Here is a 22,738-nt window from a genome sequence, read left to right as displayed (position 1 = left end):
GCGATGGAAGTCGTCAAGTTACAGACGATACATTCGCCCAGTTCCTTGAGCCTTTCGTTGACTTACAGCTCAGTTTATTAGTCGTTGTATAAGTTCATGTTGTAAGGTTAAGTACGTCATTGTGCAGTTTTGTCTGTTTGTCTCCCCTGTTCATCCTACTCAGGGATTAGCTACTCGCTGCTGCTGGCAGCGGGGGTCTGGAGTTCTTTTGCGATTTTTTGCCTGACTTGACGTACTGAATTCTAATCTTTAATTCGGCTGATCAGTTCTAATCAAAGTCCCTCAGCAGGTTTCTACGCTTTCACCTCCAGCTGAGTTCTTACATGTCCCCCCCCCCCCCCATTTTATTTTCCTTATTTTATTTTGCTTTTTCCCGTTGTGTGTTTATGTTGCTTCTATTGGCTGGAAGCTTGTTTTAGATCGGCTAGGCCGTGACTTCTGCATGACCCGAAAACCCCTTTTTTCTTTTGGCAGATCCTTCAGGTTAATGCGTTTCATATATACTCCTGTTAGGATACTTATTAACCGATTTTTACTCCTTTCCTTCTCTTCAGGTTGGATAGAGGACGATTTGGCAACCTGGGTGGTTGGCCACTCTTTTATGTTTACTGGGCAGCCAGGTTTTTGGCCTCGGAGGGGGCACAGATGTTTCCTGGGGCTCATGGCGTTCGTTAGCTTGGTTGGCGGGGGTTGATGTGGAAAGATCTGAAGAGTAGATTGGTCAGTCAGGTCAGCAAGCATGGAGTCCCTAGGGTGCTGGTTGTCCATTTAGGTGGCAACGATCTGGGGAAGAGGACATCTTTGGAGCTGCGGTGGGCCATGATGGAGGATCTGGCCAGTGTGGCCGCAGCGTGGCCCACTAGTGTTTTGGTGTTCTCTATGATGGTGCCAAGGTTGCGTTGGCGAGGAGTGGCGGACGGTCGCCCGATTGATGAGGCCAGGCAAAAGGTGAATGCGGCGGTGGCGAAGTGGGTGTTGGCCCACGGAGGGAAAGTGGTTCGCCACCCTAGGATTCGGTTTCGTGACAGTCACCTTTTTCGGCCTGATGGTGTGCATCTGTCCAAGAAGGGGATGCTGTTTTTTCTGGGGGATCTGTTTCTGGTGTTGCAGGAGTTAGGTTGAGGATATGGTGGCGGTGTGAAGACTCTGGGGAAGAGTCTTTCACTGTTGGCGGAAAAGAACGGCAGGTTGTAATTTGACTGGTTAGTTGCAGTTGTTTGCAGTATTTGTGTGGTTTAGGTGCACTCACCTCCATTGACTTTTAAGGCCGCTAGATCACCCATCAGGGGGCAGCGTCATCACCCATCCGGGTGGGCAGTCAGCGTGGAGGTCTGAGTCGGGCACCTATTACCTACTTATGTTTTGTGGTAATTTAGGATTGTTTGGGTTTTGAGGTTATCATCAGTTGAATATAGCCGTTCTTTTTTCTGCCACCATATGCCGGCTGAATCGGCATGTTAATTTAAATTTTACTTTACAGGTTTTTTCTAATGGTTAGGGTACAATAAATAGCTAACAATTTTCTGCCAAATTCATGTCTCCGTGTCATTATTTCTTGGTGTTAAAGGTATTGAATGCTTTACTTTTGAATAAGGGTCCACACACTATCATTAGGAGGTTTACAGCTTTTAGAAGCTGGAGCTTGCTAGTGGTAAAATATTTGGTTCCTAGGGGAATATGTATCATACTATAAGCTGGGTACATGCCGTCTGACTGTTTAATCTAGCAACGCAGCGGTGTTATGATACATCACACTGCCGTACGTACACACTGTATGAACCGATGTATGACAGCGTGATGTAAGGAATTCCATTGGACATGCAGCAAATCCAATTAGATGATTCAATGAAACACGTCTGGGAACAACGGTTTGCGGGTACATACTACAGTATATTATGCGTATGATATATCATCCAAACCATGTCAGAACACTATATTGGATGATACTGTAGATCGAATAGTGTGGTGTACTCTACAACCAATCGCCTTCTGTCATGTTATACATTGTGCTAGATAAATGATAGGAGCTGATTGGTTGATATGGCCAACTTATCCACTTAAACTCTCTCAGAGGTTTGATACATCTCCCCTTGAGTGCCATACTGCTGTAGCTGTTTAGATTATAACTGTGGTAAACTGGACATCAGAATTCAACTCAGTGGTGAAACTTAGGTGGCAGAACATTGAGGCAATCCCTCCAGAGACAAGACATCCTACAGAGACAAAGTCCCTATCTCATAGACTATACCCCCAACCTTCTTTGCTTACTGGCAGGAATGACAGGAGCATGCAGAATAGCCTATGTGAATGGCCTTGCGCTGCCTCTGTAACATTACAGACAGCATGCAGCAGACTCTGTACTCTAGACTGCCATCTTCCTCTTCTCTGGTGCGCACACAGACATCCCCCACACATACCTGTGGTCTTGTGGCAAATGTATCTGTGGGGTTGGCATCAATATCCTGATACAGAAGATTCCAATGGTCAGAATGCCGGCAATGGCATTTGACATTCAAAAACCCAATGCATTTTGATATTTTAGCCCTGACCCTAATCCACCCTAATTGCCCCCTCCAGCAGCCTAACCCTAACCATCCGCTCCCCCAGCCTAACCCTAACTGTACCCTCCCATAGCCTAACTCTAACCTTCCCCTCCCACAGCCTAACTAAAACCATCACCTTGCGCAGCCTAACAATCCCATCTCTCACCCTAACTATCTTCACGTGCAGCCTATCTGCCCCCTCCCTCAACCTAACCCTAACTATCCACTCTGGGAGCCTAACCATCACCACAGCCTAACCCCAGCCATCCCGTCCCAGAGCTTAAACCTAACCATACCCTCCCACAGCCTAACCCTAACCATCCTCACATGCAGCCTAACTGCCCTCTACCACAACCTAACCCTAACCATCCCCCTCCTGGAGTCTAACCATCCCCACCTATAGCCTAACCCTAACCATACCCTACTGCAGCCTAACCGTCCCAACTCACAGTCTCACCCTAACTGTCCCCTTCCGCTGCCTAACCGTCCCCATCTGAAGCCTAACCCCAACCATCCCCTCCTGCAGCCTAACCCTAACCCACCACTCATGCATCCTAAACCTACTCATTCCCACTCAAAGCCTAACCATCCCCACCCATAGCCTAACCACCCTCAACCACAGCCTAAACGTAACCATCCCCACCTGCAGCCTAATCGTCCCCACCCACAGACTAACACTAACTGTCCCCTCCCACAGCCTAACTGTCCTCACCTGAAGCCTAAAGCTAGCTATCCCCTTCTGCAACCTAATTCTTACCCACCCCTCCCGCAGCATAAACCTAAGTGTCCTCATCTGCAGCATAACCATACCAACTCATAGCCTAACCCTAACCATCCCCTCCCACAGCCTAACCCAAATCTTCCCCTCCCACAGCCTAAACCTAACCATCCTCACGTACAGCCTAACTGCCCCCTCCTGCAACCTAACCCTAACCATCCCCTCACGAAGTCTAACCATCCCCACCCACAGCTTAACCCTAACCATACCCTACAGCAGTCTACCTGTAACCCACCTCTCCCCCAGCCTAAACCTAACTATCCCCACCTGCAGCATAACTGTCCCCATCCAAAGCCTAACGCTAACTGTACCTTCCCGCAGACTAACCGTCCCCATTTGAAGCTGAACCCCAACCATCCACTCCTGCAGCTTAAACCTAACCATTCCCACTAGCAGCCTAATCATCCCCACCCACAGCCTAACTCTAGTCATCCCCTCCCACAGCCTAAACCTAACCATCCCCACCCGCAGCCTAAACCTAACCAACCCCTAGCATAGCTTAACTCTAACCCTTGCCCTAGTACCCACCCATTACCCTAAAACGAACCCTAAATCCAGTTCTTGACATCTGGATTCTTTGATAGATTCTGACCATCAAGATGCCGATGTTGGAATTCTGACAGTCGGGATCCTGAGTGCCGGGATATTAACTAGAGATGTGCGGGTTCAGTTTTACTCTGGTTTTTTGAATTTTTCTTATTGGCTATCCAAAACGTGTGACATCCGTGAGCCAATAAGATGCTGTTTTGAGACCCGAGTAAATACGAGTAATAAAACAGAACCCGCACATCTCTAATATTAACTACATCTTATTTCTATGGCATGTTGAAGCTATACTACTGCTACAATATTCGTACATATATTATTGCTTTTAAAAATACCATAATTATTTGTTAGAACTTTGCTTCTGTATTTCCAAACTGTTGTCTTAACCACTTGCCTGGCATGGTCGCATCAGATGCGACCACACCAGGCTGAGCTTTCCCTGGCATGGTCGCATCTGATGCGACCAGTCAGAAACGTCCATTGGGCAGCTGTGAGAAGATAATCTCCCCACAGTCACCAATCTCAGAGGGACCTCCCGGCCCCTCTCATCGCAGCTCCTCCCCCAATTTGTCCTGATCACTGTGGCGAGCAGTGATTGGGTACCAGCAGCAACGCCCCCCCCCCCCCCCCCAACCTGGCAGCAGCAGAGAATAGCAGCCACTGGGGAGCATGTGCATATAATAGTTACCTGGCTGCTGCAGAGAGCAGCTAGCACCGGGGAAGCCGACGCTTTCCCAGTGTATATAACCTGGCAGTTGCAGAGAGCAATGGCCACAGGAAAGACATGAGCATGGGGGACTGATCAACAGTCTTCCGTGACACTCTCCTCTACGCTCTGCTTTTGGGGGAGTAATGCTAATAAGGGTGGATGGGGTAGAATAAAGCATTATGGTGCTGGGGAGGGGGGTAAAATAATAATAATAAAAATACATTGGGCAACGAAGGGGGGTGGGGTACAAAAAATGGGGGGGGGTGGAGTTTAATAGAATAATTATATATTGGGGCCTATGGACATGGGGGATGCAAAACATCCTCTAAGTATGTATATTTTTTAAAAACATTTACATACATTATTAAAAAAATTTTTTCAACTTTATGAAATAAAAAAAAATTCTGATCTTTTTTGGCAAAAAAAATCTTCATCTAAGTAGTGGATTAAAAAATAATAATTTAAGCTGTTTGTATTTGTCATGGTGAGTAAAAATGCATGTAGACGAACAAATTGTACATCTGTTTTTGTTTGAAAAATAAATGTAAGTAATAATGACGATTATTTTATTTTTTGGGGGATGTTTCAGTTCTGAATGTAAACCAAACAAATTTAATTTACTTAAGAAGATGTTTACTTTATATTTATGATGTTGTAATGTACTGTATGGATATGAAATTAAGGAATCCCAGATTAACAAATGATTGATTTCAATCAGATGCCAAAAAGTGGTGAAAATGTGATTAGAAAATGACATGAAGTACTCATGTTCATAGCTCAACTGCACCCCATAGATGTCTGCATCTTACCCTGCGCACTAAAAGGTAGATCTGTCTAATCAGGCCACATGTAAAGCCAAATTGGACATACAGTCGATCTCAGAGCCGGCCCTAGACATAGGAAAACTAGGCAAATGCCTAGGGCATTTGGAATGCCTAGGGGCACAAGCAGCTTCTGCTGATTAAAATGATATGCAGCATGCCTATAATTCTGTGTGTGACTGAGGCTCTATCTGCATTATTAATGTGTGGCATTATGTGTATAAGATGTACTACAGTACTTTGTGGCGTAATGTATAGAAAGGGCACTACTGTTTGGTCTAATGTGAATATAGAGCAATATGGTGTGGTGTAATGTGAATAAGGGGCACTACTGTGAGGAGTAATGTGGTACTAAAATAACATGAATAAGAGACACTATTGCATGATACAGTATAATGTGAATAAGGTTGCAGTACTGTGTGGCGTAATTTCAACTGGGGGTATTATTGTGTGGCCATGCCCTTTCCCAGCAAGAAAACGCACCGTTTTGGGCTTCGCACCGAATGTGCACACTGTTCCTATTTAATATATAGGGGGTAGGAGCACCAAAATGAGGACTGCTATGGGTGAGGGGTCATGGTGCTCGGAAAGGGGTACAGAGTCAGAGGCGGAACTAGCATCTGTGCAAGGGGGCACCAGCCAAAATCTTCCCTAGGGCATCGTATTGGTTAGGGCCGGCTCTGGTCAGTCTACACTCAGGCACAGCAATTATGAGGACAAATATACTGACCTGCATAGTGCATATGAGAATCTTGTTTGTTATCATCTTATTTTCACTATGTATTGGACTGCTGTATTTCTTCATCTACTGCTGTAAAATAAATAAGCATCTACAAACAATACGAATGGGTAAAAAACAATGTCACTGGTGCCCAAACTAGCGCTAAAAACGCTAAAATGCTTTTCCGCAATGATGACGTCATATAATTTTTAAATGTATGACACATAGGGGGCTATTCAACTCTGTATGCAAAGGACCAAAAATCTCAATCAAGCGATTTTCCGCAAACTGAGCATGCGCCGCACGCGCACAGCGCGTGTGATTGCATCCTGGAAGGATGTGACCGCACTTTGACAGCAGTGGCCGTTGCAGGGTAAACAGGAGCGGGCGGCTGCGTTTTTGGGACGGCTGTGTGACAACACATGCTGCCTCTCTGATCAAGAAAATAGCGGCTAACCACCTGCATACGCAGCCTAGCTGCATCTGCAGGGGTTTGTCCACAGTTGCTGCAACTGCAATTAAATAGCGGTCGCAGCCACTGGGCAGGCCATTCTGCATGCTGGGCGGCCTTGCCTTGAGATGGCGGCCCCCAGCATGCGAAAGAATGGATTGCAGATTCATCTTTTTAGCAGAATCTGCAATCCGTACTGAATAACCCCCATAATTGGAAGCATCTGCTTAATTTAGGCATGAAAAGGGACACACAAACATTCATTATTTTTCAAAGATCTAATTTCAGTTTTCATTCATTAATTGAAATACTATTTACATTCTGGGAAAATTATGTCATTATCCACTGCACTTATAAAACGATCCAATATGTTAAACTCAGTTTGTGACATATTCCAGTACCGGGTTCACTACGGCTGGCCGGCGGTCGGGCTCCCGGCGACCAGCATCCCGGCGCCGGGAGCCCGACCGCCGGCTTACCGACAGCGTGGCGAGCACAAATGAGCCCCTTGCGGGCTCACTGCGCTCTCAACGCTACGGGCACGGTGGCGCTTATTCTCCCTCTATGGGGGTCGTGGACCCCCACGAGGGAAAATAAGTGTCGGTATGCCAGCTGTCGGGCTCCCGGCGCCGGTATACTGAGCGCCGGGAGCCCGACCGCCGGCATACAGAAGACCACCCCCAGTACCTCCTTAGAACAAAGGGGCAGATGTATTAACCTGGAGAAGGCATAAGGAAGTGATAAACCAGTGATATGTGCAAGGTGATAAAGGCACCAGCCAATCGGCTCCAATATGTAAATTAACAGTTAGGAACTGATTGGCTGGTGCCTTTATCACCTTGTACTTAACACTGGTTTATCACTTCCTTATGCCTTCTCCAGGTTAATACATCTGCCCCAAAGTTATATCCCAGTACTGTACCTCCTTAGCACAGAGTTATATCCCAGCACCTCCTTAGCACAGAATTATATCCCAGCACCTCCTTAGCACAGAGTTATGGGCATAGGCGTGCGCAGCGCATTTTATTAGGGGGTGCACCGTCGGAGGGGTGTGTCTAGCACCGCCTTTTGGGCGTGTCTAGCACCATCTATTGATGGGACAACGCAATATAAAATATCCACCCTTGTACCAATCCTAATAAAGCAGATACATTGTCAGATGTTGTGGTGTGCACCAAACAAACACCCCTGATGGCACTCACTGCAATTACATTGCTCCTCCTCAGCCTGGTCTGGCTCCCCCTCTCTTTCCCCTGCAAGCTGCAGCAGCTTACTTACAAGTCAGTCACTCACTGACAATGACAGTCGCAGACTAGTTACTGCTGCTGCTGGAAAAACTAGTGACGTGTCAATGCTGCTGCAGATCGCCTGCCAGTATTGAACTTGTCTTCCTAAGAGGAACGCTTGCTGCATGCTGATCCTCATCAGTGGCTGGCGTTGGCATAGCATAGAAGGAGAGACGTGGGCATGTGGCGGGTGTGACGGGTGGGCGGTGGCATCCTTGATTAACCCAGGCGTCCGGTCAGTAATGCAGTCCTGACAGGGTGCAGAACAGAGGGAACAGTAATCAGCCTGCTTGGTGATCGCTGCATCAGGCATGTGAGATCGGGGTGCCAGACATTAGGGGGTGCCTGTGCGCACCAGGCACCCCCCCTGCGCACACCTATGGTTATGGGGGTCATTCCGAGATGATCGTAGCTGCGCTAAATTTAGCACAGCTACGATCATTCACACTGACATGCGGGGGGACGTCCAGCACAGGGCTATCCTGCACCGCATGTCAGTGCCCCCCCCCCTTTCCCGCAGAAGTGCAAAGGCATCGCACAGCGGCGATGCCTTTGCACTTCAATAGTAGCTCCCGATCAGCGCAGCTTTAATGTGCTTGCCGGGAGCTACAGTACTCATCACTCCCCGGTCTGCAGCGGCTGCGTGTGACATCATGCAGCCGCTGCGGACCGCCCACCATTCGGTAGAGCCATGCCTGCGTTGGCCAGACCGCGCCCACGAAATGGCGGCCAAACGCCACCATTCCGCCCACCCCCGCCCAGCGATCGCCTCTGCCTGTCAATCAGGCAGAGGCGATCGTAGCGGTCCGACGACCTTCGGGCGTCTGGCATACGCCGGTGCACTGCGGCACCGGTGCATGCGCAGTTTCGACCCGATCGCACCACTGCGGTAAACTGCAGCGTGCGATCGGGTCAGAATGACCCCCTATATCCAAGCACCTCCTTAGCACAGAGTTATATCCCAGCACCTCCTTAGCACAGAGTTATGTTCCAGCACCTCCTTAGCACAGAACTATGGGGGTCATTCAGACCTGATCGCTGCTGTGTGTTTTTGCATCAGCAGGCGATCAGGTCCTAACTGCGCATGCGTATGCACCGCAATGCGCACACGTGTCTGACAACAACAACGGGCATCGCCGGTCAGCAATGGGATGGTGCAAAAAATCTAAACTCACGGGGCGTTCACAAGGTGATTGATAGGAAGAGGTCATTTGTGGGTGGCAACTGACTGTTTACAGGGAGTGTCTGGAAAAACGCAGGCGTGCCCAAGCGTTTTCAGGGAAGGTGTCTGATGTCAGCTCTGGCCCCGATCAGCCACTTCACGTTCGCACTGTAGGAGTAAGTCCTGGGCTGCGCAGAGACTGCACAAAGTGGATTTTTGCAGCTCTGCCTACACATGGGATCGCACACTTGCATGGCGAATTTACACTCCCCCTATAGGCGGCAACCATTCGAACGAAGGACAGCAAACTTTGCAGCCCAGCGATCAGGTCTGAATCAGCCCCTATATCCCAGTGCCTCCTTAGCACAGAGTTATATCCCAGTACTGTACCTCCTTAGCACAGAGTTATATCCCAGTACCTCCTTAGCACAGAGTTATATCCCAGTACTGTACCTCCTTAGCACAGAGTTATATCCCAGTACCTCCTTAGCACAGAGTTATATCCCTGTACTTCCTTAGCACAGAGTTATATCCCTGTACTTCCTTAGCACAGAGTTATATCCCTGTACTTCCTTAGCACAGAGTTATATCCCAGTACCTCCTTAGCACTAGAGATGAGCGGGTTCGGTTCCTCTGAATCCGAACCCGCCCGAACTTCATGTTTTTTTTCACGGGTCCGAGCGACTCGGATCTTCCCGCCTTGCACGGTTAACCCGAGCGCGCCCGAACGTCATCATCCCGCTGTCGGATTCTCGCGAGGCTCGGATTCTATCGCGAGACTCGGATTCTATATAAGGAGCCGCGCGTCGCCGCCATTTTCACACGTGCATTGAGAGTCATAGGGAGAGGACGTGGCTGGCGTCCTCTCCGTTTAGAGAAGAGAGAGACACAGTAGAGACGAGAGAGACACAGTAGTAGTAATTTTGGGGAGCATTATTAGGAGGAGTACTACTATACTACTTGCTGAAGTGATATAGATTAGATAGTGTGACTGTAAGTGTATTGTATTATCTGACTTGTGGGGGAGACACTGACAGTGGGGAGGAGTTAGAGTCTGAGAGCAGGACTCAGGAGTACATATAACGTACAGTGCACACTTTTGCTGCCAGAGTCAGTGCCACACTGCCATTGTTGTGACCACACTGACCACCAGTATAATAATATATTTTGTGATTGTCTGCTTAGGACTCGGAGTACTAGTTGCAAGTTGCAACGTGAGTGACCTGACCACCAGATTAATAATCAATCACCACCAGTTTAATATATATATATATATATATATATATATATATATAATTGTATATAATATATATATATATATATATATAATATTGTATACCACCTACCCGTGGTTTTTTTTTTTTTCATTCTTCTTTATACATACTACTATAGTAGCTTACTGTAGCAGTCTGCGGTGCTGCTGAGCTGACAGTGTCCAGCAGGTCCGTCATCAGTCATTACATAATAAATATATATAGTACCTGTCCGGCTGCAGTACTAGTGATATTATATTGATTTCATCTCATTATCAATAATTTATCATCCAGTCTATATTAGCAGCAGACACAGTACGTTAGTCCACGGCTGTAGCTACCTCTGTGTCGGCACTCGGCAGTCTATCCATAATTGTATACCACCTACCCGTGGTTTTTTCTTTTTCTTTCTTCTTTGTACATACTACTATAGTATAGTAGCTTACTGTAGCAGTCTGCGGTGCTGCTGAGCTGACAGTGTCCAGCAGGTCCGTCATCAGTCATCATTACCTAATAAATATATTATCTACCTGTCCGGCTGCAGTACTAGTGATATTATATATACATACATATATATATTGATTTCATATCATTATCATCCAGTCTATATTAGCAGCAGACACAGTACGTTAGTCCACGGCTGTAGCTACCTCTGTGTCGGCACTCGGCAGTCCATCCATAATTGTATACCACCTACCCGTGGGTTTTTTTTTTCTTTCTTCTTTGTACATACTACTATAGTATAGTAGCTTACTGTAGCAGTCTGCGGTGCTGCTGAGCTGACAGTGTCCAGCAGGTCCGTCATCAGTCATCATTACCTAATAAATATATTATCTACCTGTCCGGCTGCAGTACTAGTGATATTATATATACATACATATATATATTGATTTCATATCATTATCATCCAGTCTATATTAGCAGCAGACACAGTACGGTAGTCCACGGCTGTAGCTACCTCTGTGTCGGCACTCGGCAGTCCATCCATAATTGTATACCACCTACCCGTGGTTTTTTTTTTTTCTTTTTTCTTTGTACATACTACTATAGTATAGTAGCTTACTGTAGCAGTCTGCGGTGCTGCTGAGCTGACAGTGTCCAGCAGGTCCGTCATCAGTCATCATTACCTAATAAATATATTATCTACCTGTCCGGCTGCAGTACTAGTGATATTATATATACATACATATATATATTGATTTCATATCATTATCATCCAGTCTATATTAGCAGCAGACACAGTACGTTAGTCCACGGCTGTAGCTACCTCTGTGTCGGCACTCGGCAGTCCATCCATAATTGTATACCACCTACCCGTGGTTTTTTTTTTCTTTCTTCTTTGTACATACTACTATAGTATAGTAGCTTACTGTAGCAGTCTGCGGTGCTGCTGAGCTGACAGTGTCCAGCAGGTCCGTCATCAGTCATCATTACCTAATAAATATATTATCTACCTGTCCGGCTGCAGTACTAGTGATATTATATATACATACATATATATATTGATTTCATATCATTATCATCCAGTCTATATTAGCAGCAGACACAGTACGGTAGTCAACGGCTGTAGCTACCTCTGTGTCGGCACTCGGCAGTCCATCCATAATTGTATACCACCTACCCGTGGTTTTTTTTTTTCTTTCTTCTTTGTACATACTACTATAGTATAGTAGCTTACTGTAGCAGTCTGCGGTGCTGCTGAGCTGACAGTGTCCAGCAGGTCCGTCATCAGTCATCATTACCTAATAAATATATTATCTACCTGTCCGGCTGCAGTACTAGTGATATTATATATACATACATATATATATTGATTTCATATCATTATCATCCAGTCTATATTAGCAGCAGACACAGTACGTTAGTCCACGGCTGTAGCTACCTCTGTGTCGGCACTCGGCAGTCCATCCATAATTGTATACCACCTACCCGTGGTTTTTTTTTTTTCTTTCTTCTTTGTACATACTACTATAGTATAGTAGCTTACTGTAGCAGTCTGCGGTGCTGCTGAGCTGACAGTGTCCAGCAGGTCCGTCATCAGTCATCATTACCTAATAAATATATTATCTACCTGTCCGGCTGCAGTACTAGTGATATTATATATACATACATATATATATTGATTTCATATCATTATCATCCAGTCTATATTAGCAGCAGACACAGTACGGTAGTCCACGGCTGTAGCTACCTCTGTGTCAGCACTCGGCAGTCCATCCATAATTGTATACCACCTACCCGTGGTTTTTTTTTCTTTCTTCTTTGTACATACTACTATAGTATAGTAGCTTACTGTAGCAGTCTGCGGTGCTGCTGAGCTGACAGTGTCCAGCAGGTCCGTCATCAGTCATCATTACCTAATAAATATATTATCTACCTGTCCAGCTGCAGTACTAGTGATATTATATATACATACATATATATATTGATTTCATATCATTATCATCCAGTCTATATTAGCAGCAGACACAGTACGTTAGTCCACGGCTGTAGCTACCTCTGTGTCGGCACTCGGCAGTCCATCCATAATTGTATACCACCTACCCGTGGTTTTTTTTTCTTCTTTTCTTCTTTGTACATACTACTATAGTATAGTAGCTTATTGTAGCAGTCTGCGGTGCTGCTGAGCTGACAGTGTCCAGCAGGTCCGTCATCAGTCATCATTACCTAATAAATATATTATCTACCTGTCCGGCTGCAGTACTAGTGATATTATATATACATACATATATATATTGATTTCATATCATTATCATCCAGTCTATATTAGCAGCAGACACAGTACGGTAGTCCACGGCTGTAGCTACCTCTGTGTCGGCACTCGGCAGTCCATCCATAATTGTATACCACCTACCCGTGTTTTTTTTTTCTTCTTTCTTCTTTGTACATACTACTATAGTATAGTAGCTTACTGTAGCAGTCTGCGGTGCTGCTGAGCTGACAGTGTCCAGCAGGTCCGTCATCAGTCATCATTACCTAATAAATATATTATCTACCTGTCCGGCTGCAGTACTAGTGATATTATATATACATACATATATATATTGATTTCATATCATTATCATCCAGTCTATATTAGCAGCAGACACAGTACGGTAGTCCACGGCTGTAGCTACCTCTGTGTCGGCACTCGGCAGTCCATCCATAAGTATACTAGTATCCATCCATCTCCATTGTTTACCTGAGGTGCCTTTTAGTTGTGCCTATTATAATATGGAGAACAAAAATGTTGAGGTTCCAAAATTAGGGAAAGATCAAGATCCACTTCCACCTCGTGCTGAAGCTGCTGCCACTAGTCATGGCCGAGACGATGAAATGCCAGCAACGTCGTCTGCCAAGGCCGATGCCCAATGTCATAGTACAGAGCATGTCAAATCCAAAACACCAAATATCAGTAAAAAAAGGACTCAAAAATCTAAAATAAAATTGTCGGAGGAGAAGCGTAAACTTGCCAATATGCCATTTACCACACGGAGTGGCAAGGAACGGCTGAGGCCCTGGCCTATGTTCATGGCTAGTGGTTCAGCTTCACATGAGGATGGAAGCACTCTGCCTCTTGCTAGAAAAATGAAAAGACTCAAGCTGGCAAAAGCACCGCAAAGAACTGTGCGTTCTTCGAAATCCCAAATCCACAAGGAGAGTCCAATTGTGTCGGTTGCGATGCCTGACCTTCCCAACACTGGACGTGAAGAGCATGCGCCTTCCACCATTTGCACGCCCCCTGCAAGTGCTGGAAGGAGCACCCGCAGTCCAGTTCCTGATAGTCAGATTGAAGATGTCAGTGTTGAAGTACACCAGGATGAGGAGGATATGGGTGTTGCTGGCGCTGGGGAGGAAATTGACCAGGAGGATTCTGATGGTGAGGTGGTTTGTTTAAGTCAGGCACCCGGGGAGACACCTGTTGTCCGTGGGAGGAATATGGCCACTGACATGCCTGGTGAAAATACCAAAAAAATCAGCTCTTCGGTGTGGAAGTATTTCAACAGAAATGCGGACAACAGGTGTCAAGCCGTGTGTTGCCTTTGTCAAGCTGTAATAAGTAGGGGTAAGGACGTTAACCACCTCGGAACATCCTCCCTTATACGTCACCTGCAGCGCATTCATAATAAGTCAGTGACAAGTTCAAAAACTTTGGGTGACAGCGGAAGCAGTCCACTGACCAGTAAATCCCTTCCTCTTGTAACCAAGCTCACGCAAACCACCCCACCAACTCCCTCAGTGTCAATTTCCTCCTTCCCCAGGAATGCCAATAGTCCTGCAGGCCATGTCACTGGCAATTCTGACGATTCCTCTCCTGCCTGGGATTCCTCCGATGCATCCTTGCGTGTAACGCCTACTGCTGCTGGCGCTGCTGTTGTTGCTGCTGGGAGTCGATGGTCATCCCAGAGGGGAAGTCGTAAGACCACTTTTACTACTTCCACCAAGCAATTGACTGTCCAACAGTCCTTTGCGAGGAAGATGAAATATCACAGCAGTCATCCTACTGCAAAGCGGATAACTGAGGCCTTAGCATCCTGGGTGGTGAGAAACGTGGTTCCGGTATCCATCATTACTGCAGAGCCAACTAGAGACTTGTTGGAGGTACTGTGTCCCTGGTACCAAATACCATCTAGGTTCCATTTCTCTAGGCAGGCGATACCGAAAATGTACACAGACCTCAGAAAAAGAGTCACCAGTGTCCTAAAAAATGCAGCTGTACCCAATGTCCACTTAACCACGGACATGTGGACAAGTGGAGCAGGGCAGGGTCAGGACTATATGACTGTGACAGCCCACTGGGTAGATGTATGGACTCCCGCCGCAAGAACAGCAGCGGCGGCACCAGTAGCAGCATCTCGCAAACGCCAACTCTTTCCTAGGCAGGCTACGCTTTGTATCACCGGTTTCCAGAATACGCACACAGATGAAAACCTCTTACGGCAACTGAGGAAGATCATCGCGGAATGGCTTACCCCAATTGGACTCTCCTGTGGATTTGTGGCATCGGACAACGCCAGCAATATTGTGTGTGCATTAAATATGGGCAAATTCCAGCACGTCCCATGTTTTGCACATACCTTGAATTTGGTGGTGCAGAATTATTTAAAAAACGACAGGGGCGTGCAAGAGATGCTGTCGGTGGCCAGAAGAATTGCGGGACACTTTCGGCGTACAGGCACCACGTACAGAAGACTGGAGCACCACCAAAAACTACTGAACCTGCCCTGCCATCATCTGAAGCAAGAAGTGGTAACGAGGTGGAATTCAACCCTCTATATGCTTCAGAGGTTGGAGGAGCAGCAAAAGGCCATTCAAGCCTATACAATTGAGCACGATATAGGAGGTGGAATGCACCTGTCTCAAGCGCAGTGGAGAATGATTTCAACGTTGTGCAAGGTTCTGATGCCCTTTGAACTTGCCACACGTGAAGTCAGTTCAGACACTGCCAGCCTGAGTCAGGTCATTCCCCTCATCAGGCTTTTGCAGAAGAAGCTGGAGACATTGAAGGAGGAGCTAACACGGAGCGATTCCGCTAGGCATGTGGGACTTGTGGATGGAGCCCTTAATTCGCTTAACAAGGATTCACGGGTGGTCAATCTGTTGAAATCAGAGCACTACATTTTGGCCACCGTGCTCGATCCTAGATTTAAAGCCTACCTTGGATCTCTCTTTCCGGCAGACACAAGTCTGCTGGGGTTGAAAGACCTGCTGGTGAGAAAATTGTCAAGTCAAGCGGAACGCGACCTGTCAACATCTCCTCCTTCACATTCTCCCGCAACTGGGGGTGCGAGGAAAAGGCTCAGAATTCCGAGCCCACCCGCTGGCGGTGATGCAGGGCAGTCTGGAGCGACTGCTGATGCTGACATCTGGTCCGGACTGAAGGACCTGACAACGATTACGGACATGTCGTCTACTGTCACTGCATATGATTCTCTCAACATTGAAAGAATGGTGGAGGATTATATGAGTGACCGCATCCAAGTAGGCACGTCACACAGTCCGTACTTATACTGGCAGGAAAAAGAGGCAATTTGGAGGCCCTTGCACAAACTGGCTTTATTCTACCTAAGTTGCCCTCCCACAAGTGTGTACTCCGAAAGAGTGTTTAGTGCCGCCGCTCACCTTGTCAGCAATCGGCGTACGAGGTTACATCCAGAAAATGTGGAGAAGATGATGTTCATTAAAATGAATTATAATCAATTCCTCCGTGGAGACATTGACCAGCAGCAATTGCCTCCACAAAGTACACAGGGAGCTGAGATGGTGGATTCCAGTGGGGACGAATTGATAATCTGTGAGGAGGGGGATGTACACGGTGATATATCGGAGGATGATGATGAGGTGGACATCTTGCCTCTGTAGAGCCAGTTTGTGCAAGGAGAGATTAATTGCTTCTTTTTTGGTGGGGGTCCAAACCAACCCGTCATTTCCGTCACAGTCGTGTGGCAGACCCTGTCACTGAAATGATGGGTTGGTTAAAGTGTGCATGTCCTGTTTATACAACATAAGGGTGGGTGGGAGGGCCCAAGGACAATTCCATCTTGCACCTCTTTTTTCTTTAATTTTTCTTTGCGTCATGTGCTGTTTGTGGAATGTTTTTTGGAAGGGCCATCCTGCGTGACACTGCAGTGCCACTCCTAGATGGGCCCGGTGTTTGTGTCGGCCACTAGGGTCGCTTATCTTACTCACACAGCTACCTCATTGCGCCTCTTTTTTTCTTTGCGTCATGTGCTGTTTGGGGAGGGATTTTTGGAAGGGACATCCTGCGTGACACTGCAGTGCCACTCCTAGATGGGCCCGGTGTTTGTGTCGGCCACTAGGGTCGCTTATCTTACTCACACAGCTACCTCATTGCGCCTCTTTTTTTCTTTGCGTCATGTGCTGTTTGGGGAGGGTTTTTTGGAAGGGACATCCTGCGTGACACTGCAGTGCCACTCCTAGATGGGCCCGGTGTTTGTGTCGGCCACTAGGGTCGCTTAGCTTACTCACACAGCTACCTCATTGCGCCTCTTTTTTTCTTTGCGTCAGGTGCTGTTTGGGGAGGGTTTTTTGGAAGGGCCATCCTGCGTGACACTGCAGTGCCACTCCTAGATGGGCCCGGTGTTTGTGTCGGCCACTAGGGTCGCTTATCTTACTCACACAGCTACCTCATTGCGCCTCTTTTTTTCTTTGCGTCATGTGCTGTTTGGGGAGGGTTTTTTGGAAGGGACATCCTGCGTGACACTGCAGTGCCACTCCTAGATGGGCCCGGTGTTTGTGTCGGCCACTAGGGTCGCTTATCTTACTCACACAGCTACCTCATTGCGCCTCTTTTTTTCTTTGCGTCATGTGCTGTTTGGGGAGGGTTTTTTGGAAGGGACATCCTGCGTGACACTGCAGTGCCACTCCTAGATGGGCCCGGTGTTTGTGTTGGCCACTAGGGTCGCTTATCTTACTCACACAGCTACCTCATTGCGCCTCTTTTTTTCTTTGCGTCATGTGCTGTTTGGGGAGGGTTTTTTGGAAGGGCCATCCTGCGTGACACTGCAGTGCCACTCCTAGATGGGCCCGGTGTTTGTGTCGGCCACTAGGGTCGCTTATCTTACTCACACAGCTACCTCATTGCGCCTCTTTTTTTCTTTGCGTCATGTGCTGTTTGGGGAGGGTTTTTTGGAAGGGACATCCTGCGTGACACTGCAGTGCCACTCCTAGATGGGCCCGGTGTTTGTGTCGGCCACTAGGGTCGCTTATCTTACTCACACAGCTACCTCATTGCGCCTCTTTTTTTCTTTGCGTCATGTGCTGTTTGGGGAGGGTTTTTTGGAAGGGACATCCTGCGTGACACTGCAGTGCCACTCCTAGATGGGCCCGGTGTTTGTGTCGGCCACTAGGGTCGCTTAGCTTAGTCATCCAGCGACCTAGGTGCAAATTTTAGGACTAAAAATAATATTGTGAGGTGTGAGGTATTCAGAATAGACTGAAAATGAGTGGAAATTATGGTTTTTGAGGTTAATAATACTTTGGGATCAAAATGACCCCCAAATTCTATGATTTAAGCTGTTTTTTAGTGTTTTTTAAAAAAAAAAACACCCGAATCCAAAACACACCCGAATCCGACAAAAAAAATTCGGTGAGGTTTTGCCAAAACGTGGTCGAACCCAAAACACGGCCGTGGAACCGAACCCAAAACCAAAACACAAAACCCGAAAAATTTCAAGTGCACATCTCTACTTAGCACAGAGTTATATCCCTGTACTTCCTTAGCACAGAGTTATATCCCTGTACTTCCTTAGCACAGAGTTATATCCCTGTACTTCCTTAGCACAGAGTTATATCCCAGTACCTCCTTAGCACAGAGTTATATCCCTGTACTTCCTTAGCACAGAGTTATATCCCAGTACCTCCTTAGCAGTAGCACAGAGTTATATCCCTGTACTTCCTTAGCACAGAGTTATATCCCTGTACTTCCTTAGCACAGAGTTATATCCCTGTACTTCCTTAGCACAGAGTTATATCCCAGTACCTCCTTAGCACAGAGTTATATCCCTGTACTTCCTTAGCACAGAGTTATATCCCAGTACCTACTTAGCACAGAGTTATATCCCTGTACTTCCTTAGCACAGAGTTATATCCCTGTACTTCCTTAGCACAGAGTTATATCCCTGTACTTCCTTAGCACAGAGTTATATCCCAGTACCTCCTTAGCACAGATTTATATCCCAGTACCTCCTTAGCACAGAGTTATATCCCAGTACCTCCTTAGCACAGAGTTATATTCCTGTACTTCCTTAGCACAGAGTTATATCCCTGTACTTCATTAACACAGAGTTATATCCCTGTACCTCCTTAGCACAGAGTTATATTCCTGTACCTCCTTAACACAGAGTTATATCCCTGTACTTCCTTAGCACAGAGTTATATCCCTGTACTTCCTTAGCACAGAGTTATATCCCTGTACTTCCTTAGCACAGAGTTATATCCATACTTGCCTACCTGACCCTCTCCATGAGGGAGAAAATGCTCTGTTCCTGGACTTTCCTGGTAATGTATGATTGCCATCACATGTGGTAAACTAGTTAAGTGCTAAGAAAGGTGTTTCACCACAGGTGATGGCAATCATACATTACCAGGAAAGTCCAGGAACAGAGCATTTTCTCCCTCATGGAGAGGGTCAGGTAGGCAAGTATGGTTATATCCCTGTACCTCCTTAGCACAGAGTTATATCCCAGTACCTCCTTAGCACAGAGTTATATCTCAGTACCTCCTTAGCACAGAATTATCTCTGGCTATAAAAATACCTTCATAATTGTGAAAATCAATAGGGAAATATTTTGTTTTCTATATATTCACTTAAACTAACAATGTTGTCATCCGCAAGGGACAAACACAAATTAAAACTGTTAATTCAATACATCTCCAGTTTCAGGTCTCTGCTATTATGTACAACATTATTTACTATTGTATCTGTCAATTCTTATCAGACGTATCATATTTATAAGGTACAATAGGTGCCGGAATTCCTTAGATATTCTTAAGCATTTGGAATGTTCTTTCAAGACCCAGTCCGACCGTGAAATAATCTGCAATATCTGATAACATTCAGATTAACTATGAGTGAAAGAAATCATTGTTTAAAGATGAAATTATGCTTTATAGAATAACAAAACTGATCTGTTTGCTAGTAGTTTACCTTTTTGATTATTTTGTTTATGTAATACAGTATATAAAACTACAACACAAAGTTTTAATGGATTACTGCCATGTTGGCATGATGGGCACTGTGGTTTATCTCACCAATTATATATAATTTTGTGCTCTTAATTTTGAATCTATTAAATGCATGTTATATAAACACAGACTGGCAAAAAAGAATTGTATTCAATGTTTCCCAATTAAAGATATTTCAATTGTGTGTATGGTAGTGTGATACTTTTTTCTGAAGTGTAACCCTAATACACCAATTTAAATATCATTAAAAATATATTTGTCCATGAAGTGCTCCCTAAAAACCTCTCTCCATAGCCCTATGGACTGCTGGTGCTCACAGTCCACAGAGACACCCCATTCCTTATTACTCTTTCACAGCCTAGGTTTTCACAGATAGCAATAGGCGATAGACTGTGCAGTTGTCTTTGGGCACGAGTGGGGCTATGACATAAATGTACATTTGAGTAAAACAGCCAGTGATGCACTTACCTGATCTTAGAGCTAAGAATCTGCATATTTCTCATGGTTGACGTTTGTTACAAATTTATGTTTATTACATACAGTAAGTTGATAAACCGGTATACGTTTAATTTGCTGGCTGTCGGGATCCTGGCTTTCAGGATACCAATGTTGGAATCCCGACAGCTGGCAATGCCGGCAGCCAGAATACTGGCACTACAGGACTTTTCCCACTCGTGGCCACCGAGCCCGCAGCGTGGTGAGTGCAGCGAGCCCTCAAGGCTACTCTTTGCACTCACCCTGCTGCCGGCATACTGGTGGCCGGGATGCTGCTGCTGGTATATTGACAGCTGGCATCCCAGCTGCCGGTGATTTATACTGAACCCATTAATCCTAACCTGATACTCAACCCCAGTTTGGTTCTGGGCTACTGGAGCATCCTGTAGTAATTATGGCATCAGTATGATTTACTGATGGATGGGATGCCGGCGGTCAGAATAACGAAAGCGGAATCCCATCCATCAGAATCCCGACAGGCCACTCTAAAGTACCCTATCCCTCCCTTGTGGATGCCTAAACCTAATCCTCCCGGGTAGTGCATAACCCTAACCCTCCCTTCCCTGCTGCATAAACCTAACCCTCCCCAGTTAATGCCTAACCCTAACCTACCCTACTATGTACCTAAACCTAACCCTCCTTTCCCAGTCCCTAGCCCTAACCTTCCCGGCCCTGCACCCTAACCCCCCTTCTCCTGCCTAAACCTAACCTCCCCCTCTGCGTCAGTATGCCAACGCGTCCCGCTGGATGTATGTTTGGGATTGTGTTGGGATTGGATTTGGGATTGGGATGTATGTGTCCCAAGCGGTGCCAGTATTTAGACGCCACGCTTGCGGCGTCCTTCGGGAATCCCAGCGTCGGTATATCAACCTCCAGGATCCCGTCTGCCAGGAACATAACTGCTTCCCGTAATCAGGGCCAGATTAAGCATGGTGGGGGCCCCGGGCAATGAAGTTGTGGGCCCCCCACTACAGTAGATGACGGACCCCTGAGCCCCCCCTTACACACACACACACACACACACACACACACATACACCCATGCTGCACACAACACACACACACACACACCCATGCTGCACACAACACACACGCATTCACCCATGCTGCACACAACACACACAAATGTACACACACACACACACACACGCCCACGCTACCTGTCCATCCAGCGGTGCAGCGGATGCCAGAGTCAGGGCCCCCACACCCAGGTGCGTAGTAGTCTCCCCCCTCCCGGCGGCTCATCTCAGCTGTTCATTAACTTGCACTGCATTTAATAGTCTCGTGGGATGCTGCATTGAAATGCTGTGCGAGGAACACCTCCTCGGCGGCGCTGTTAATGAACAGCTGAGCTGAGCCGCCGGGAGGGGGGAGACTAATACGCTCCTGGGTGTGGGGGCCCCAAATGTGTGGGGGCCCCGAGATGACCGTCCCTTTCGCCCCTCCCTTAATCCGTCCCTGCCCATAATTATGATGGCTCTATATGAAACTGAATCATCAGTGTAAAACTAATTCATTTGCTTTTGTTTAAACAACCTTTTCTTTTTATAGTGCTGTCACAGAATAGGAAGCAGTGCATGTCTATTATGGGTGCAAGTTGTGGGACCTGATGCACGGTGGGGAGTAGGAATGTTGCTCATGGGTCCCCTTAGTTCTTATAAACACCCAATGAGTCTGTCTATATAATAATATAAATGTACTTTCTTGCACAGAGGCATATCTTAACATCCTGCTATATGTAAATCAACATCTCATCTCTTAAACAATCTACCATAACCATCTGTATTTGAGGTTGTTTTTTTTTAATCAAATATTGTATTTGTAATGTTTAAGCATTATAAGATCAAACACCTTAGTAAATGCTCCTAATTTACATTTTTGCATTGAGAAAATTGCCCTTTTCTTAAATGAATTTTGTCAATTTTGCTGCCTACAAAAATATACTGCCTGAGATAGTGATCTGGTGTTCTCTAATGAAAGGCACACCCTATACTATACAGTATATGGCTACATAATGAGAGGCAGTCATAAACAAACTTGGCTTTCATAAATAACAACTGAAGTGAGTAATAAATTAATGACTTTTTCTGCTGGGTACACTGGGCTCCACAAGGATAGACATTGGGGTGTAGAGTAGGATCTTGATCTGAGGCACCAACAGGCTCAAAGCTTTGACTGTTCCCAGAATGCACAGCGCTGCCTCCTCTATAACCCCGCCTCCCTGCACAGGAGCTCAGTTTTTGTAGTTGGTGCTGCAGTAAGCAGGCACGCTGCTCTTGCCAGCCCT

The sequence above is a fragment of the Pseudophryne corroboree genome, chromosome 4 (assembly GCF_028390025.1).
Source record: "Pseudophryne corroboree isolate aPseCor3 chromosome 4, aPseCor3.hap2, whole genome shotgun sequence".
Lineage (NCBI taxonomy): Eukaryota > Metazoa > Chordata > Amphibia > Anura > Myobatrachidae > Pseudophryne > Pseudophryne corroboree.
Note: the sequence above shows the minus strand (reverse complement) of the source record.